Genomic DNA, 17,986 nt, shown 5'->3' with positions numbered 1-17,986 from the left:
AGACAATAACCGGCGTTTTTTTTTTTTTTTTTCCCCCCGGTCCTATGATTATGCCTTGAAACTCCAAGAACTAGGCCCCCCCCCCCAGTCGGCTCAGAACGGCTAGTTCAACTGAATAAAACTTCAAGTTTGGAGTCTTTTTCCACGATACTCTTCGGGCCATCTATTGCCGAATTCCACCTAATACAGCATAGGATGCAGAGGAAACTCTGCACCTGGATAGAGTGGTTGGCAGTTGGAGGCTAAATAAGAGGTGGCCAGGCAAATGAGGATATAAAAAAAAAAAAAAAAAAAAGGAGAAAGCACCACCAGCACTTTAATACTCATCTTTGATGGTGACCATGTACCAAATTATGATTTGGGGGGTTTGTTTCCCTTGTTTGCTTGGGTGTTGTTTAGGGGGAGAGGTGGGAAGGAGGGTAGTTTAGAACGGTTTGAATAAAGGATATGCAACAGGAATGTCATTGTACAGAGACAGCCCAGAAGTCATATAAACTGTGTTCCTTTATTAGCTCTGTACACTGCTGAGAAGCTGCTTAATTGACTTCTATGGAAGAAATTCCAGCTTGGAAAACAATAAAAACAGTATTGACAGATATACGAGAAACACAAAGCGAGAGCTACGTGCTTACAGTAGACAGTTACCTACTGTAATACATTAAAACTGTCCCTATGGTAATGTACTTAACTAAATTAATGCCAAAAACATGAATTGATTTACGAACAATGAGTGTTAAAAACTTTGTTCCTCTTAAATCTTGCCTTCGTCAAGGGTTAGCTATCTAATCATGTGTTTCTGTATTGTTTTCAGTGCATACTTTGAGCCGTGCCAGGTGTTTATGAGGGCCTATGATTGAGAGCTCTGAAGCGGAAGCCAAAGCAAAGTGCCTGTCAGTGGGTTGGCCTCTCTGCACAGCACGCAGAACAATGGTCATGTATTCCAGTTGTAATTACAATTCTGTGGAAATGTGTGAAGGAGGGGCACAGATGGCAGAATAGTTACAGGGTAAAAGCAAAAGGAAATACATTGCTTAAATGTGAGTGGGGTCAGTGTATGTTTTGAAGTGGTGAAGTGAGGGAGTTGTGAGGAAGTGTATTTGGGAAAGAGTGAAAAGAGGATGCTGAAGAGGAAAGAGTGGTAGTTGAAGATGTGCAGATGGACAAGATGGGCAGAGAAAGAGGGTATACATATCTAACAAAGCACATAACTGAAGGCCAAAACTCCTTCCACAGGTCTCAATACTATTGAAATTTCAGAAACAAAACTTTTTCAAGATCAATTATTTGTAACAAATCTTTTTTGTTACTCATGTATCTTAAACAGCTAACAGCCATTGGCAAAGTACTGGTTTTAGGTGTAGGTCAGTTATGTTCTACATCTGCATGCCATTACATCTCAGAGAGAAAACCAAAATACTGGGGGGGTAGCTCTCTATGGAAATAACAGAAATCTATTTTATATGTTTCCTTTTAGAGAGCACCCACATCGACCCTATCCCACTTAAAAATCTGTTGTCACATATTTCTATATGGCCGATTGCAGTCAGCAGCTGTGGGTCCTTCCCGAAGCCTGGTCTGAGCATTGTATTCCAAAGTTGATGCCGCATGCAGTGCAAAACACTGGCCAAGTACACACTTTAAAAGGCTGAAGTTGTTGTGTTGTATAATTTGCACATTACAGTCACTGTTGAACATTTTAATGCAGTAAAATATAGGGCAGTTTTAATGTGTTTAATATTTCAAGACTATACGTTCCTGCTGCTTTATAAGGCTTGCTTTATCACTAAATTAATTTGCTTTAAAATGCAACCTTAGGTCAATCTGTTTTAAATGTGTCTCTGGAGGAGATTCCAGCCTGGACCCCACGTTTGTCCACTAAGCTTGCTTGTGTTGCTCACTACGTAAAAATCATACCAAACTTTTACACCTCACCACTTTCAAACGTCACCAGCCGCCACTACAGTTAGTTATACGACACCACCTACCAGTATGCAGGCGTACAGCCTTTGAGTTACCAGATCCAGTCGGACACTTTGGGCAATACTCACAAGGTGAGGATTCTGAGGTTAGAAGTATCCATCAGAATCCAAGATTCAATATACTAAAACCAGGTGGCATTACAATAATGATTTCGGTGCCTACTGACTTTATAGGACCACCCATAAGACCTACAAGAAAGAACTTATATCTGCCAGAAATGTGTACTAATCAAACTATATTAAAGCGAATAAACATAAAAGATATGTTTTCATTAGGGATACCTCTTATGTTGAGGCTCTTGCTTCAGCTGTCATGCCATTACCAGTTTTTGTTGGAAGCTCCTATGTTTTTGATCCCAGGGCAAAGGGGACTGAAGACAACATCCTCTACACCCCCGTCTACTTGCTTGTGAAGTTAGGAAAGAGCTTCTACGGTCTTTGTCAGAGGCCTTAACTTGGCTTTCTCTTAACTTCAAGCTGGGTCGCCGGCAGATACCTATCCAAAAAAGTTTGTTGCCATCGGTGACCCAGGCCCTTCTGACTAGTGTTAAGCTACTGATGGAAGGTGTTAGACCAGCAAATTATAAAGTGGCTATGACTACCCTTTTCTTAAGGAGGACGTTACTTAGCCCAGCTTATCCAAACATTTTTTTCAGCTGCCTTTTTGTAGACAATTAAACCGGACAAGAGTTTCCGCCAATTTTGCATATTTGGAAAAGTCAATCTTCCCCATTCTATGTCCGGAGGTGAGGATTATGCTGTACTTTCTATTTATTCCTCAACTCAGCACTTCAACATAAAAATAAAAAATCTACAAGATCCATCATTATTGTAGTCCACGAGACGGATGCCATCATCCAATCAGGTGTTCCCATGGTCCTCGAGGGCGTGCTGCTGCTAACCAACTTCCTCTTTCTTTCCTGCTCGGCACTGAGATAAGTACTGTTTTCTCACTTTGCTGCAAGCGGGTGGGTTTTTCGGTATAATCGACTGTCAAATGGTGTAATATTGATTGTGGTTTGTGTCTTATTTATTGCTAGTGAGGGACAACGAATTCGCGCTCTGTTGGCGTTGTCATTTTTTGCATTTGCCCTTTGTTTATTTTTACCACATAAAGTGTATTGTTGCGGTACGCTAATATTGCAGGTTTGTTTTTTTGGGGGGGGGAGGTGAGGGGGGGCCTGCGGGAGCCTTTCTTGCTCCACTCGCGGCCCCTCAGCGAGTGGGGTGACGCAGCAATTGAAAGGAGGCGCGTGTCAGCGTCTCGTTAATCCCGGACGTGCTAGGCTCGCAGGGATCAAAGAGCGCCGACCGTTCACCCTCGCTGCACGGACCGGCTCCTCTGGAAGCAGTTACGCCCGTTTTCGCAGGTCCGTATTAATTTTGCAGAGGATCTCCCCTACGCCCTCTTCTTGGTCGGTATCCTGGCACAGTGAGCACGATTTTACTGCGTTAGAGCTGGTTTTCAGAGTCCTTCTAACGCTTTCGGGAGATTCTTGGGGCACACCCAGAGGTTAGATACCCTTGTTGAGCAATTTGGGTGAGTCGTCTCAGCGGGTTTTTCAATCCAGCGCACACTTGGTGTGCTCAAAAGTCTGGTGCTTTGTCACACTAAAAAAAGCACACCCCTAACAGGTAGTTTCTACTAGCGCATAGAGCCCTTGGGTTCCCTGATCCACTAGGAGGTGAACGAATCATCGGGCCCTTTGAGCAACGCATCATGCAGTATGCCTTTGCGCTAGAGGCGCAGTGCCCTAAGAAACGAAAAAGCACGACTTCTGTCGACTCTGGCGCCTTTGATCACCTCAAGAAAGTATGTCTAGCAAGAGCTGAAGGAGATTCCCACCCCAACCCCCCGGTTATCCAAGAGTTTCCCCCCCTTGCAGGCAGACAACGAAGATTCTTATGAAGACTCAGTGGATAAAGCCGGCCCATCCAGGCCTTGGCGTCCCACGGAGACCCTACCCTCCGTTACCCCAGAAGGTGCTGACAAGTCTCGCATGTTGGTCCCTGAGGACCTGGTTCATCCCCCTTCTTCGGAGTGGACCTCCTCACCTAAGGTGTCTGCGCTTGTGGCAGGTCACTTGCGCAAACCCCTTGAGAAAGCGGTGAGGGCCTGCCTCAAGGCGGAGTGTCCCCGTCCATTCCTTTCAGGGAAAGTAGCCGTAACCCCGGAGGTGGACCCTAAGATGGCAACCTTTCTGCAAAAATACATCCGGGACCCCAAGAAGAGGATTGACCGCTCCTGGCGTTCGTGTCGGGACAAGCTCCTTGACAACAGAGATCCCCTCACCAAGGTTCTAGAGCTAGCGGAGGAAGCCAAGACAGAAGGCACCCCACTTTCAGCAGAACGGATCTCCAACTGGGCCTAGAGGGCGCGCGTCCTCCTTGGCAATGCGAATTGCGCCCTTTCGACTGAAAGGATATGCTCCTTCTTGATCAAGGTTGATCCTAAGTTGGGTGATCTCGCCCCTTCAGAGGCAGGAGCAGTGGTGCAGGGCGGTCTCTTCGGAGAACCGTTCGTGAAGGAGCTGACAAAATTCATAACAACGTTTACCTCGTTGGATAAAGCCCAATCTTCCATTAAATGAGTGTTTAACCCCAAGGTTTTCATTGGGGCTGGCCGTGGCAGGGGGCGCTCGACCAGCCACTTCTTTACCCAAGGCCCTCAGAGAGGCACAGCCAGGAAGCAACAGGAGGCAGGGCGACAGGAGTTTTTCCAGTCCCAACGGGGACACAGAGGCCGGGGCAGAAGAGGAACAGGCACAGGCAACAATGGATCTACTTCAGGTGAGAGTTTCTTCTTTACCCCCTCCCAATGTGGGTGGCAGGTTGGCTTGTTTCGTAGATACTTGTAAAAGAGTTACCTCAGACGTGTGGGTATTTCAAACAGTCCAAGGCTTTCACATAGAGTTTTATGGTTCTCCGCAGCAAGACGTCCGCCCTTGACCGTTGGTTTTTGCAGACTATCAAGCCGACCTCATAGACCAGGAGGTGGCAGATCTGTTGCACAAAGGAGAGGTGACCACTACACACTTGCACCCAAGAGGGTTTCTGAGCAACTTCTTTGTGGTCGACAAAACAGATTATTCTAAAAGAATTCAACCAGTGATTGGTGTACAGGCATTTCAAGATGGAGGGCTACCATCTGTTAAGAGACCTCCTTCAGCCGAACGATTGGATGATCCGCCTGGACCTAGAAGATGCTTACATGGTGGTCCCCATCTTTCCCCCTCACCGTCTCTTCCTGCAGTTCGCTTGGAAAGGTTGCATGTTCGAGTTTGCCTGCCTCCCCTTTGGGCTGTCGTTTGCCCCATGGTGCTTTACCAATCTCTTGAAACCAATGGTGTAAACATTGCGCGCCAGGGAGTTTTGGCTCATCTATCTGGACGACCTTCTCTTCTTGGAGCAGTGTCCGCTCAAACTCGGGCAAAATTTGCAGGAAACTGTAGACCTCTTTCAACGTTTGGGTTTCATCATCAATTCCAAGAAATAGATTTTAACCCCGTCTTAACAGTTGACTTTCCTGGGGTTCGTAGTGGGTTCGATATTGCGCACCTTGAGCTTACCAGCGTGCAAGACATCTAAAATTTGCAGGGAGCTCCGCCTGATGTTGGAGCGCCACCTTACCTCGCTCCGCCAAGTCGCACTACTGGTGGGACTGTTGAGTTCATCGATTCAGGCTATCTTCCCAGGGCGCTGCAGCGCCTGAAAGCCTCACAACATCTCAAGGGTCTCCAGTATTCGGACCAGGTCCCTCTGACCGATTAAGTTTGAGAGGAGATGTGTTGGTGGCTCAAACACATGGAGGCCTGGAACCGGTAGGCCATTTTTGGATGCGAACCAGACCTGATCATAGAGTCCAATGCCAGCAAGGCAGGCGGGGTGGGGGCTCGCTGTGGGGACTCCTTTACAGGAGGAAAATTGTCCGCAGACGAAGGCCAACTGCACATCAACTGCTTGGAGCTGATCGTGGGATCGTTCGTGATACAGTGCGGGAAGAAGGACAGGGCATCCTGCAGCGTGCTCCTGAAGATGGACAACATATCGGCCGTCCGGTATATCAACCATCTGGGGCACTGAAATCCAAGGCCTTAGCGGATCTAGCCAAGGACTTTTGGTCCTTCTGCCTATCCCACAACGTCTCAGTGACAGCGGAGTATCTCCCGGGGAGTCCAAGGTCATAGTGGATTGGTGCTCCAGGAGTTGGGTGGATATGAGACTCTGGCAGCCACATCCTCCAATGTTTCAACGTCTACCCAGCCTGTGCGATCCCTTTTCAGTGGACCTTTTTGCGTCCCGTCTGTACCACCAGCTTCCACGGTTCTTCAGTTGGAAACCGGATCCCCTAGCGTCGGCGACAGGCGCTTTTCTTCAGGACTGGTCTAAAGAGGAGGGTTACGCCTTTCCCCCATTCGCCATGATAATGAGGTTAACAACCCAAGTTCGGAGGCAGCGGGCGAAATTGACGCTCATCACTCCATATTGGAGATCTCAAGTATGGTTTCCAGTTCTCTGGAACTTTCCTGGAATTCTCTAATCCTTATACCCCTCGATCCTTGTCTCCTGAAAAATCCTCAGGGCTATTCTCACCCTCTAGTCCAACAGGGTCTTTGATGGCATGGCAGATTTCGGGCATCGCTGGCGAATCTCTGGCCTATCGGCCGCGGCTCAGTCATTGCTGGGAGCCGCCTGGGCAGACAGTACGAATAAACATTACGTGTAAGGAAGTCAAGTAGGGCATACATCTTACTGGCACTCAATAGCCTAACGCCTCTCGCCATGGACAGCTACTTTAGGCATTGAATAGAGGTAGAAGGTTGCAGGAAGTACGTAGAGCTGTGTGTAACAGTGGATAGCTATAAGAGAACAGTTTCTTTTTTTTTCGTTGTGTGTTTTTGCAGTGTGTACACATCAGAGGTGACTGAAGAAAGGCGAAACTCTGGGTTGGATTATAGTGCAGCCCTGGCGCCATGGGTAAGCGGAGTGAGTTTCAGGGTCGGCTTGAAGGCGGTGGGACCAGTGCTGCAGCACCGGGCGCTGACTCTGGAGGGTGTGCATTGTGCATAATATTAGCGTTGTGCATAAAATTGGCTCACGGAAAAATGTAAATGTCAAGTTAACTCTGGTGATTAATATTCTTGCTGGTCAGAGATTGGAGTTTTGTCTAGTGGCAGTTTTGACTCATCATAAAGAAGCGAGGAGGGTTAATGGGTTCGTGGAGAAGCGTGGCTCAGTGGTTAGAGGCGGCAGACCCAGAAGCTGAGATCGGCCGTGGACCAGGGTTCGATTCCCCGCCTCGGCGGGTCTCGGGCTCAAAAATTCTACGGAGTCGACAATTCTCGCTCTGGTGCCTACTCGACTCACGGGGTCACACTCTGCAACTCTGGGCAATAGCTTGCTTAATCTCCACTACGGCCCCTCGCAGCGGGATGCCTGGCATTCACCTTGTGGATACCCGGCCGGGGTATCTCACAGGGAAATACCAGGACGGGTTCCCTAAGCAAGCGCCTTGAGGCCCCTGGGTTAAAGTGCGCTATATAAATCGAAACACATTTACATTTACATAATGTGCCTGCTGCAAAGAACGTGTACGATTCAGATCACAGAACTGAGTGTGAGTGAACTACGAGTAGCGCAATAAATAGATGGAATGTTTGTTAGAGAGAGACCATGGAGAGATGAGGTGCACTGCGCAAGAGAGGTAGCGAGGGAATTTAATTGAGGAGGAGGCTATGTGGGGGTCGCCAAAAAAGATGGTCTCACCGGGCGCCACCAGCGCTAAAGCCGGACCTGCTCGTAATAGAACACAAACCATGTGTTGTTACAGATATCATTCTGTGAAGTTTCCATAGTTGAAGCACACCTGAATGGAATCGGAAAAGCCAGTTGAATGCTAACCTATAGGAATCTAGAAACAACAAACTACAAACAGAAATCATAATAACATTTACTCAAAATAATACATATGTATACATTTGGTTGCTATCGACTGTGGTTAAATTCAACTGAATATTATAACTGCCTACATGTATGAAAATAAAAATTTCTGACAAGCCCAATACCTTTACTTCTCTTACCCAATTTTCCCAGAAGTATGGGGGGGGGGGGGCAATTTGATTGGAAATTAGGATAGCTTATAGATCTAAAAAAATGCTATAGGGTCTGCTGCTGCAAGCCTCACATAATAAAAGTTGGTGAGTCGACCACGGAAGTATAAATATACATGTTTACTTTTCTATGATCAATGTGATGGAGAAGGGCCATCTTAGTCAATGATTCATAAATTACAAGAGAGATTCAGCAGTTGGAAACCTACCTTATTGTGTAATCCAAATATGTAGATCTTTTTTTCATCATCTCTGCACACACAGAACAGTCCAGCCCGAAGGCATTCTCTCGATCAGCAAGGAACCTCCCACATGTTTTGCCCTTATTCGACCTCATCAAGAAGGCGGAGCCTGTCACAAACAATACATACAGAGTCGTATGAAGTGTCGATCACAAATGTGATTCAAGTCACAACCAGCTGACTACAGAAGTCAGTAATGTTCTTCCTGCACACCTACAAAATTAAAGCAAAGCAACATGCCTATACAGTCAACAAAAAGTGCTCACTCAAACAGACAAGCACGCACCATGCAAAAACAATCATTATGAAGTACTGCAAAGTCAGTAGGTAAATCTGTAGGTTATGCCATTTGTATCCTCATATGACCAGCTACAATCAGTCAAAAAGCTAGTTGCAGACAAATCCTATATTGAAACCGAGTTGGACACTGTATGAACTAGCACAAAGAAACACCAGAAGACCAAAAAATGTATCACACTGTAACTTAGCTCTTCAATGCCCGCCCGTTCATGGGTGGTGATTTCTAGGGAAAGGAACTGGAACCACACAGTACCAGAGAATGGTAGCAAGTTACCCATGACTGACAGATAGCGGCGATATAAGTGGTGCAGGCAGGTGACTTCCCGCCAATACGTCATCTCTGAACCTTAAGGGTAAACCCTAAGAATAGGACTTGGATACAGCCACGAACCATGGTCAATATAAAATAAAGACAAACACGCAAAAAGGCTGAGCCATCCTCAGTGCCTTTATTATTACAAACAGCGATGACCATTACAAACTCCATCCCTGATACAGTGATGGCCATTACACACACCATCCCCGATACTACAATGGCCATTACACACTCTATCCCCGATACTGCAATGGCCATTACACACTCTATCCCCAATACTGCGATGGCCATTACAAACTCCATCTGTGATACAGCGATGGCCATTACAAACTCCATCCCTAATACTGCGATGGCCATAACGCACTCCATCCCTGATACTACGATCGCCATTACACACTCCCTCCCTGATACAGTGATGGCCATTACAACTTCTATCCCTGATACAGCGATGGCCATTACAAACTCCATCTGATACAGCGATGGCCATTACAAACTCCATCCCTAATACTGCGATGGCCATAACGCACTCCATCCCTGATACTACGATCGCCATTACACACTCCCTCCCTGATACAATGATGGCCATTACAACTTCTATCCCTGATACAGCGATGGCCATTACAAATCCCATCTTTGATACAGCAATGGCCATTACACACTCCATCTGTGATACAGCAATGGCCATTACAAACTCCAGCCATGATACAGCGATGGCCATTACAAACTCTATCCATGATACCGCAATGGCCATTACACAACCCATTCCTGATACAGTGATGGCCATTACAAACTCGTCCCTGATACAGCAATGGCCATTACAAACTCGTCCCTGATACTGCGATGGCCATTACAAACTCGTCCCTGATACTGCGATGGCCATTACAAATTCCATCCCTGAAACGGCAATGGCCATTATAATCTCTATCCCCTATACTGTGATGGCCATTACAAACTCCATCCCTGATACTGCGATGGCCATTACAAACCACATCCCTGAAACAGCAATGGCCATTACAAATTCCATCCCTGATACTGCGATGGCCATTACACATCCCAGCCACGATACCGAGATGGCCATTACAACCTCTATCCCTGATACAGCGATGGCCATTACAAACTCCATTTGTGATAAAGCGATGGCCATTACAAACTCCATCTGCGATACAGCTATGGCCATTACACACCCCATCCCAGATACTTCGATGGCCATTACAACCTCTATCCTTGATACAGCGATGGCCATTACAAACTCCATCTGCGATACAGCTATGGCCATTACACACCCCATCCCTGATACTGCGATGGCCATTACACACCCCATCCCTGATACTGCGATGGCCATTACACATCCCAGCCACGATACCGAGATGGCCATTACAACCTCTATCCCTGATACAGCGATGGCCATTACAAACTCCATCTGCGATACAGCTATGGCCATTACACACCCCATCCCAGATACTGCGATGGCCATTACAACCTCTATCCTTGATACAGTGATGGCTATTACAAACACAGTCCCTGATACTGCGATGGCCATTACAAATTCCATCCAGGATACAGCGAAGGCCATTACACACCCCATCCCCTATACTGTGATGGCCATTACAACCTCTATCGCATTACAAACTCTGTCCCTGATACTGCAATGGCCATTACAAACTCCATTTGTGATAAAGCGAGGGCCATTACCAACTCCGTCTCTGATACTGCGATGGCCATTTCACATCCCAGCCACGATACCGAGATGGGCATTACAATCTCTATCCCCGATACTGCGATGGCCATTACAAACTCAATCCCTGATACTGCGGTGGCCATTACAACCTCAGTCCCTGATACTGCGATGGCCATTACAACCTCAGTCCCTGATACTGCGATGGCCATTACAACCTCGGTCCCTGATACTGCGATGGCCATTACAAACTCCATCCCCGATACTGCGATGGCCATTACAAACTTCGTCCCTGATACTGCGATGGCCATTGCAAACCCCATCTGTGAAACAGCGATGGCCATTTCAAACTCCAACCATGATACAGCGATGGCCATTACACACCCTATCCCTGATACAGCAATGGCCATTACAAACTCCATCCAGGATACAGTGATGGCCATTACACACCTCATCCCCGAGACTGCGATGGCCTTTACAACCTCTATCCCTGATACTGCAATGGCTATTACAAACACCATTTGCGATACAGCGATGGCTATTACAAGGAGAAGTGTGGCTCAGGGGTTAGAGGCGGCAGACCCGGAAGCTGAGATCGGCCCTGGACCAGGGTTCAATTCCCCGCCTCGGCGGGTCTTGGGCTCAATAAATTCCACGGACTCGATAATTCTCGCTCCGGTGCCTTCTCGACTCACGGGTTTCACACTCTGCGACTCTGGGCAATAGCTTGCTTAATCTCCACAATGGCCCCTCGCGGCTGGATGCCTGGCTTTCACCTTGTGGATACCCTGCCGGGGTTATCTCACAGGGGAATATCAGGACGGGTTCCCTAAGCAAGCGCCGGGAAACCCACTGCGGGTAGCTGTGCGCTATATAAGCTCAAATACATTTACATTTTACATTTACAAATGCCATCAGTGATACAGTGATGGCAATTACAAACTCGTCCCCGATACAGCAATGGCCATTACAAACTCGTCCCCGATACAGCGATGGCCATTACAAACTCCATCTGTGATACTGCGATGTCCTTTACAAACCCCATCCCCTATACTGCGATGACCCTAACAAACTCCATCTGTGATACAGCGATGGCCATTACACACTCCATCCCTGATACAGCGATGGCCATTACACACTCCATCCCTGATACAGCGATGGCCGTTACAAACTCCATCTGTGATACAGCAATGCCCATTACACACCCCATCCCCTATACTGCGATGGCCATTACAAACTCCATCCCTGATACAGCAATGCCCATCACACACCCCATCCCCTATACTGTGATGGCCATTACACACCCCATCCCGGATACTGCGATGGCCATTACAACCTCTATCCCTGATACAGCGATGGCCATTACAACCTCTATCCCGCTACTGCGATGGCCATTACAAACTCCATTTGTGATACAGCGATGGCCATTACAAACGCCGTCCCTGATACTGCGATGGCCATTACAAACCTAATTTTTGATATAGCGATGTCCATTACAAACTCCATCCCTGAAACAGCAATGGCCATTACAAACTCAATCCCTGATACTGCGATGGTCATTACAAACTCAGTCCCTGATACTGCGATGGCCATTACAACCTCAGTCCCTGATTCTGCGATGGCCATTACAACCTCAGTCCCTGATTCTGCGATGGCCATTACAACCTCAGTCCCTGATACTGCGATGGCCATTACAACCTCAGTCCCTGATACTGCGATGGCCATTACAACCTCGGTCCCTGATACTGTGATGGCCATTACAAACTCCATCCCCGATACTGCGTCGGCCATTACACATCCCAGCCACGATACTGTGATGGCCATTACAAACTTCGTCCCTGATACAGCGATGGCCATTACACACCCCATCCATGATACAGCGATGGCCATTACACACCCCATCCCCAAAACTGCGATGGCCTTTACAACCTCTATCCCCGATACAGCGATGGCCATTACAAACTTCGTCCCTGATACAGCGATGGCCATTACAAACTCCATCCCTGATACTGCAATGGCCATTACAAACTCTGTCCCTGATACTGCAATGGCCATTACAAACTCCATTTGCGATACAGTGATGGCCATTACAAACGCCATCGGTGATACAGTGATGGCAATTACAAACTCGTCCCTGATACAGCAATGGCCATTACAAACTCGTCCCTGATACAGCGATGGCCATTACAAACTCCATCTGTGATACTGCGATGTCCTTTACAAACCCCATCCCCTATACTGCGATGACCCTAACAAACTCCATCTGTGATACAGCAATGCCCATTACACACTCCATCCCTGATACAGCGATGGCCATTACAAACTCCATCTGTGATACAGCAATGCCCATTACACACTCCATCCCTGATACAGCAATGCCCATTACACACCCCATCCCCTATACTGCGATGGCCATTACAACCTCTATCCCTGATACAGCGATGGCCATTACAAACTCCATCCCTGAAACTGCAATGGCCATTACAACCTCTATCCCAGCTACTGCGATGGCCGTTACAAACTCCCTTTGTGATACAGCGATGGCCATTACAAACGCCGTCCCCGATACTGCGATGGCCATTACAAACTCCATTCCTGAAACTGCGATGGCCATTACAACCTCTACTCAGCTACTGCGATGGCCATTACAAACGCAGCCCCTGATACTGCGATGGCCATTACAAACTCCATCCCCGATACAGCGATGGCCATTACACATCTCAACCCAGAAACTGCAATGGCCATTACAAACTCCGTCCCTGATACAGCAATGGCCATTACAAACTCCATCCCTGATACAGCGATGGCCATTACAAACTCCATCCCTGATACAGCGATGGCCATTACACACCCCATCCCCGATACTGCGATGGCCATTATAACCTCTATCCCTGATAAAGCGATGGCCATTACAAACTTCGTCCCTGATACTGCGATGGCCATTACAAACTCCATCCCTGAAACTGCAATGGCCATTACAATCTCTATCCCCAATACTGCGATGGCCATTACAAACTTCGTCCCTGATACAGCAATGGCCATTACAAACTCCATCCCTGAAACGGCGATGGCCATTACACACTCCATCCTTGAAACTGTGATGGCCATTAAAAACTCCATCCCCGACACAGCGATGGCCATTACAAACTCCATCCCTGATACAGCGATGGCCATCACAAACTTCATCCCCGATACAGCGATGGTCATTACAAACTCCCTCCCTGATGCTACCATAAGTGCCTTGCTGACTCCAGAGAGGAAAAAAGATGGAAATAGTAATATAAACCAGAGCTACATTCCAATCTACGATGGGTATTGCATTCAGTCTGGGTCCTATGCTGCCTTTTGGATTGATATGAACACCACATACATACATCCATAGATTATCAGAGGTACTGAGCCATCAAGATGACATCTTACAGCTAAGCAGAAGTACTACCTCCCCCAAGGAAGTACCCTCACCGAGGCACGCATAGAAGGTAAGCAGTGTCCTGTGAGCCAGTGTAACGAATCAGTGTGTACCAGATTGGATACAGGGGGCAAGCCTGGACCTCCTGAAGAAAAGACTTTGCTTCTATGTCTAGTTATGTGCCTCACTATCTAGGCATGGTCTTCTCATTACATAATAGCACATATTCTCATTTCATAGGAATAGGTCAGCAAAAAGTAGTGCTTCTAGACATGAAACTTCGGAAATATTCATAGGCTAGCAGACAGTTCTGTCTCTTGAATCCCTCTACGCCTAGGCTGAGACTTACAAATCAGATTTCCTTTTTTGTTCTCCATTAAGTTCTTAAAGTTGGAAAATGGACAAACAAATATTCAGGCTAGCCTCCAGCATCCTACCAAACTACTGAATTATTTTTTGTTGTTGTTGTAGTAGTCATTTGGTTTTCAAAGCAAAAACATGTCATCACATAAAAGGATTTGCTCTCCCAAAGGGATCAAGAATCGCTGGATTTACCCATTGCATTGTCCGCTGCTATGCTCAGGTACTGCCATAATATTTTAAGTTAGCGCCATCGTATTGTCTGGTACTGCCCTCATATGCTCAAGGGGGGGAACATCCTTTACAACGCGGATTTTACTCCGCAGTGCCCTTTCAACGCGTCTTTTACAACGCAAGTCGTAACCACGACTTGCGCTGGAGGGCGCTACAGGACAAGGAATAATTTAATTTACTATGCAACACCTTCCCTACTGTACGTAGGCTGGTGTTGAAATAGTAAATTAAAAAATTCCTAAGTCCGCACCCCTACAACGCAAGTCGTGGTAACGACTTGCGTTGTAAAAAGCGCGTTGTAACGGTACGCGTGGTAAAACCATAGGTCGTAACGTCGTACATCCGCTCAAGGACCGCCATCATATTGTCAGGTGTCGCCATCATAAGTTGTGGGACCGCCACTATATGCACAAGTATTGCCTTAGTCAGGCCAGTCTTGTGTGCCTACACACAGACATCATATGCACAGCACACCCTCAAATGCTAGGTACAAGCTTGTATCCTTGATCCAGTTTTACGTGCCTAAATGCAGGCACAGCACGTTTGGTGCAGACATCACATGCTATGTGCAGACCGATAAGTTAGCTTGGGCCATAAATTCTGCCTCGCTGGTGGAGTCTGTGGAGTTTTGCCCACTCCACGTTATGCTTGTAATGCAGAGTTTTGTCAAAATTCCGCCAACTGCTGCATGGCAGAGTTTTTTCTCGCACATGGCTTATCAACAGTAAGTTGGCGAACTAGAATTGGCATCCGTTAATATGATTTTCGCTCGCTAGCACGGCACCTGGCGGGACTATTCGTGGTGAGAAAGCCGACGCTCGAGTAGAAAATCTACGTGAGCAGCAGCAAAGAAGCAGCACCCTCTGGCGCTCTGCATGGAGATGTTCACACTGATTTTGCAGCATGGAACAAGCTCCCGGCACTCAAAATCAATACGCTGTGCAGATACAGCCCTCTTGCAGAAATCCGCGGAATCTCGCAAAGTTTTCATGTAACTCTGCGAGCTTCGCCCATCCCCACTGATAAGATAAAAAAACAGCCACCAGAAGCTACTTACAGTCTTGCCTTCCTACAGGTACAACAGTCTAATACGTGAATTCATTTGAAATCAAAACGTCAAGGACAGTTAGTAAAAAACTATTTTATTTTGTTTAAACATTTTAAAAGAAAAAATTGTAGAGTTTACTGAATTACGGTTAAGGAGCATAATTTCAATATTAAAACCCAAAACATGAGTAAAGAAATTAAAGTCAGGGAAAACAAGGTAGGAATGAGTTTAAGCATCAGGGTTGCCATAAAAAAATGAAAAAAGAGGAGCTGGAGGGGTTTGGACAAAAAAAAAAAAAATTCATTTATGAAGGAATGGGGTTAATAGCACGGCCCCTCTCAATAAAACAAGCAGTTAAGGAGAACACCGAGAGATGGAAATTAAATGCAGGCGCAACAGTAGTGAGAGGGAAAAGAGTAAAGGCATAAAACACCGGGAAAGTGATTTGAAAAAGTAAAGTCATTGAATGACAGGACATGAGAAATAAGTGGAAGTAATGGAAAAAAACCAAAGAATTTACATTTATAATTGCATTTTATCTTTAAAGACATGTAAAAGCAATTTCATAGAAAAACATTCTATGTATTCGTTTATACCAAATGGTAAATGCCATTAATTTTGAAAATTAAGATGAATCAAGTTTGGTGACCAGGTTTCTTAGAATTGGTATTTTCACGAAATCACATCCTCACGTGCCTGACTATTCACTACATGGCCAGCCACAGCTCGTTGTAAGCGTCAGCTTCACGCACCTGGAATCACAATTAATGTGAAGCTTCAAGGTTCCAAGACATGGCCAAAATAACCCATAAAACAGAACCACCTGCACCCATCACTTGCCATGTGAAGCCTCCTTAGCTCAGATACTACCATCACACAAAAGGGGTGCCATTATACGCCACATAGATATTTTAGGTGCACCCACACTGTCAGGGTTCAACCCTTACCCCTAGACTCGCCCCAGTGGCTGCAGTCACGTTGACTGGTAGAGAGCCTTAAAGAGGGTGGTCAGAAATCAGCATTTAGGAAAGCCTTTCTTTTTGCTTCTGCAGAAGGCAATACAGTTGGGGTAAGCCGCATCACAGTGAAGGCATTCTCCTCATGCCTCAGCTCCGACCAGAAGATGCCGGGAGGCTGAAGTACTCAGCCATGCGATAGGGCAAGTCTGTGCCTCATGGGCAATACTTGCCGCCTCTAGGCAGAAGTAAAGAACAGGGTGACGAAAGAACAAATGCATTTTCCACACACCCCTGTTTTTCTGCCTTCCACTTAGAGGTAAAAGATAAGGGGACGTAGGAAAGGGCGTGGGTTCCCTGGGATACTTCATTCTACTGCTCTCTACCTCGTCACTTCCATGTGATGCACTCAAGAAGGAAGTGTTTCATCTCTGGTCCCTACATAAGCCTTCTCCAACCAGTCCAGAGGAGCGCCGATGAAGGACATGAGTAAAAACAAAGGGGCGTGAACAACACTGATCAATTACACATGGCAAGAAATACCCTCAGTCACATAAGGATATATACTAAACTACCAAACATTTGCCAACTCAACAGCCCATCCATAACATCTCAATCCATACAGCAACCACCTAGAAGTTAACTTAAATATAACACAGTTACAAAAGAAATGGCACTAGATGAAACAGCCGAGCACTGGACTTCTGCGCACCCCAGGAGAGCAAAACCAACTGAAAAATCATCAGCACAGAATGCTTCACATAAACCCACAATACGGTTCAGCTGGCTACTATCTAATATAATCTATTACTAATAAATACAATAGTTACCACTACCATGCCAGCCAAAATCAATTATGACACACCTCTAAACAATAAGAAGCACAGACAAACACAAAGTTAACAGACCACTTATGACCCAGACGAAATAAGCAACACAAACGCACCTAACACAATAGACCTTATGAGACAGCACAATGCACAGAATCACTAAATTAAGACTGATCCACCTTACTTTGGCCTCGCACCAATGCCTTTCAGTAGTCCAGACCTTTTTACACCTAAATTAACTCACAAAGAATGACACATGCTCCCACACAACCAGCAACTCACAGAATCCAAATGCAGCCACAATTCGTATTTTAAAAAAATCAAAACCACAGTTGATGGACAGGATGAAGAACAAGGTCATACATTCACCCCAGTACGGAGATCTGGGCCTAAATCCATCGTTTTTTTGCACTCCACATCACCCCAGTTCAGACATGGCCTTATGCAAATCAGCCTTGACCCTGTGCCTCATGGGAACAGTCCAGCCCAAACTGCCAAGCTTGTCTTTCCTGGACCGGAATCTAGCA

At 46.4% G+C, this 17,986-nt stretch overlaps 1 protein-coding gene across 3 annotated transcripts in view; it reads right to left on the bottom strand.

Moving 5' to 3' along the window:
* Positions 1-17,986, bottom strand: part of OSBPL7 (oxysterol binding protein like 7) — a 283,616-nt gene that overhangs the window by 194,133 nt on the left and 71,497 nt on the right. For all 3 annotated transcript variants that reach the window (XM_086924301.1, XM_086924303.1, XM_086924302.1), the window contains exon 3: positions 8,299-8,440. The gene's annotated coding sequence lies outside the window, so the exon portion shown is untranslated. The remainder of the gene's footprint in view (positions 1-8,298; positions 8,441-17,986) is intronic.

This window comes from Lissotriton vulgaris, chromosome 5 (genome assembly GCF_964263255.1).
Source record: "Lissotriton vulgaris chromosome 5, aLisVul1.2, whole genome shotgun sequence".
Classification (NCBI taxonomy): domain Eukaryota; kingdom Metazoa; phylum Chordata; class Amphibia; order Caudata; family Salamandridae; genus Lissotriton; species Lissotriton vulgaris.
The sequence above is the reverse complement of the archived record's forward strand: the minus strand, read 5'-3'. Positions and strand labels throughout refer to the sequence as shown.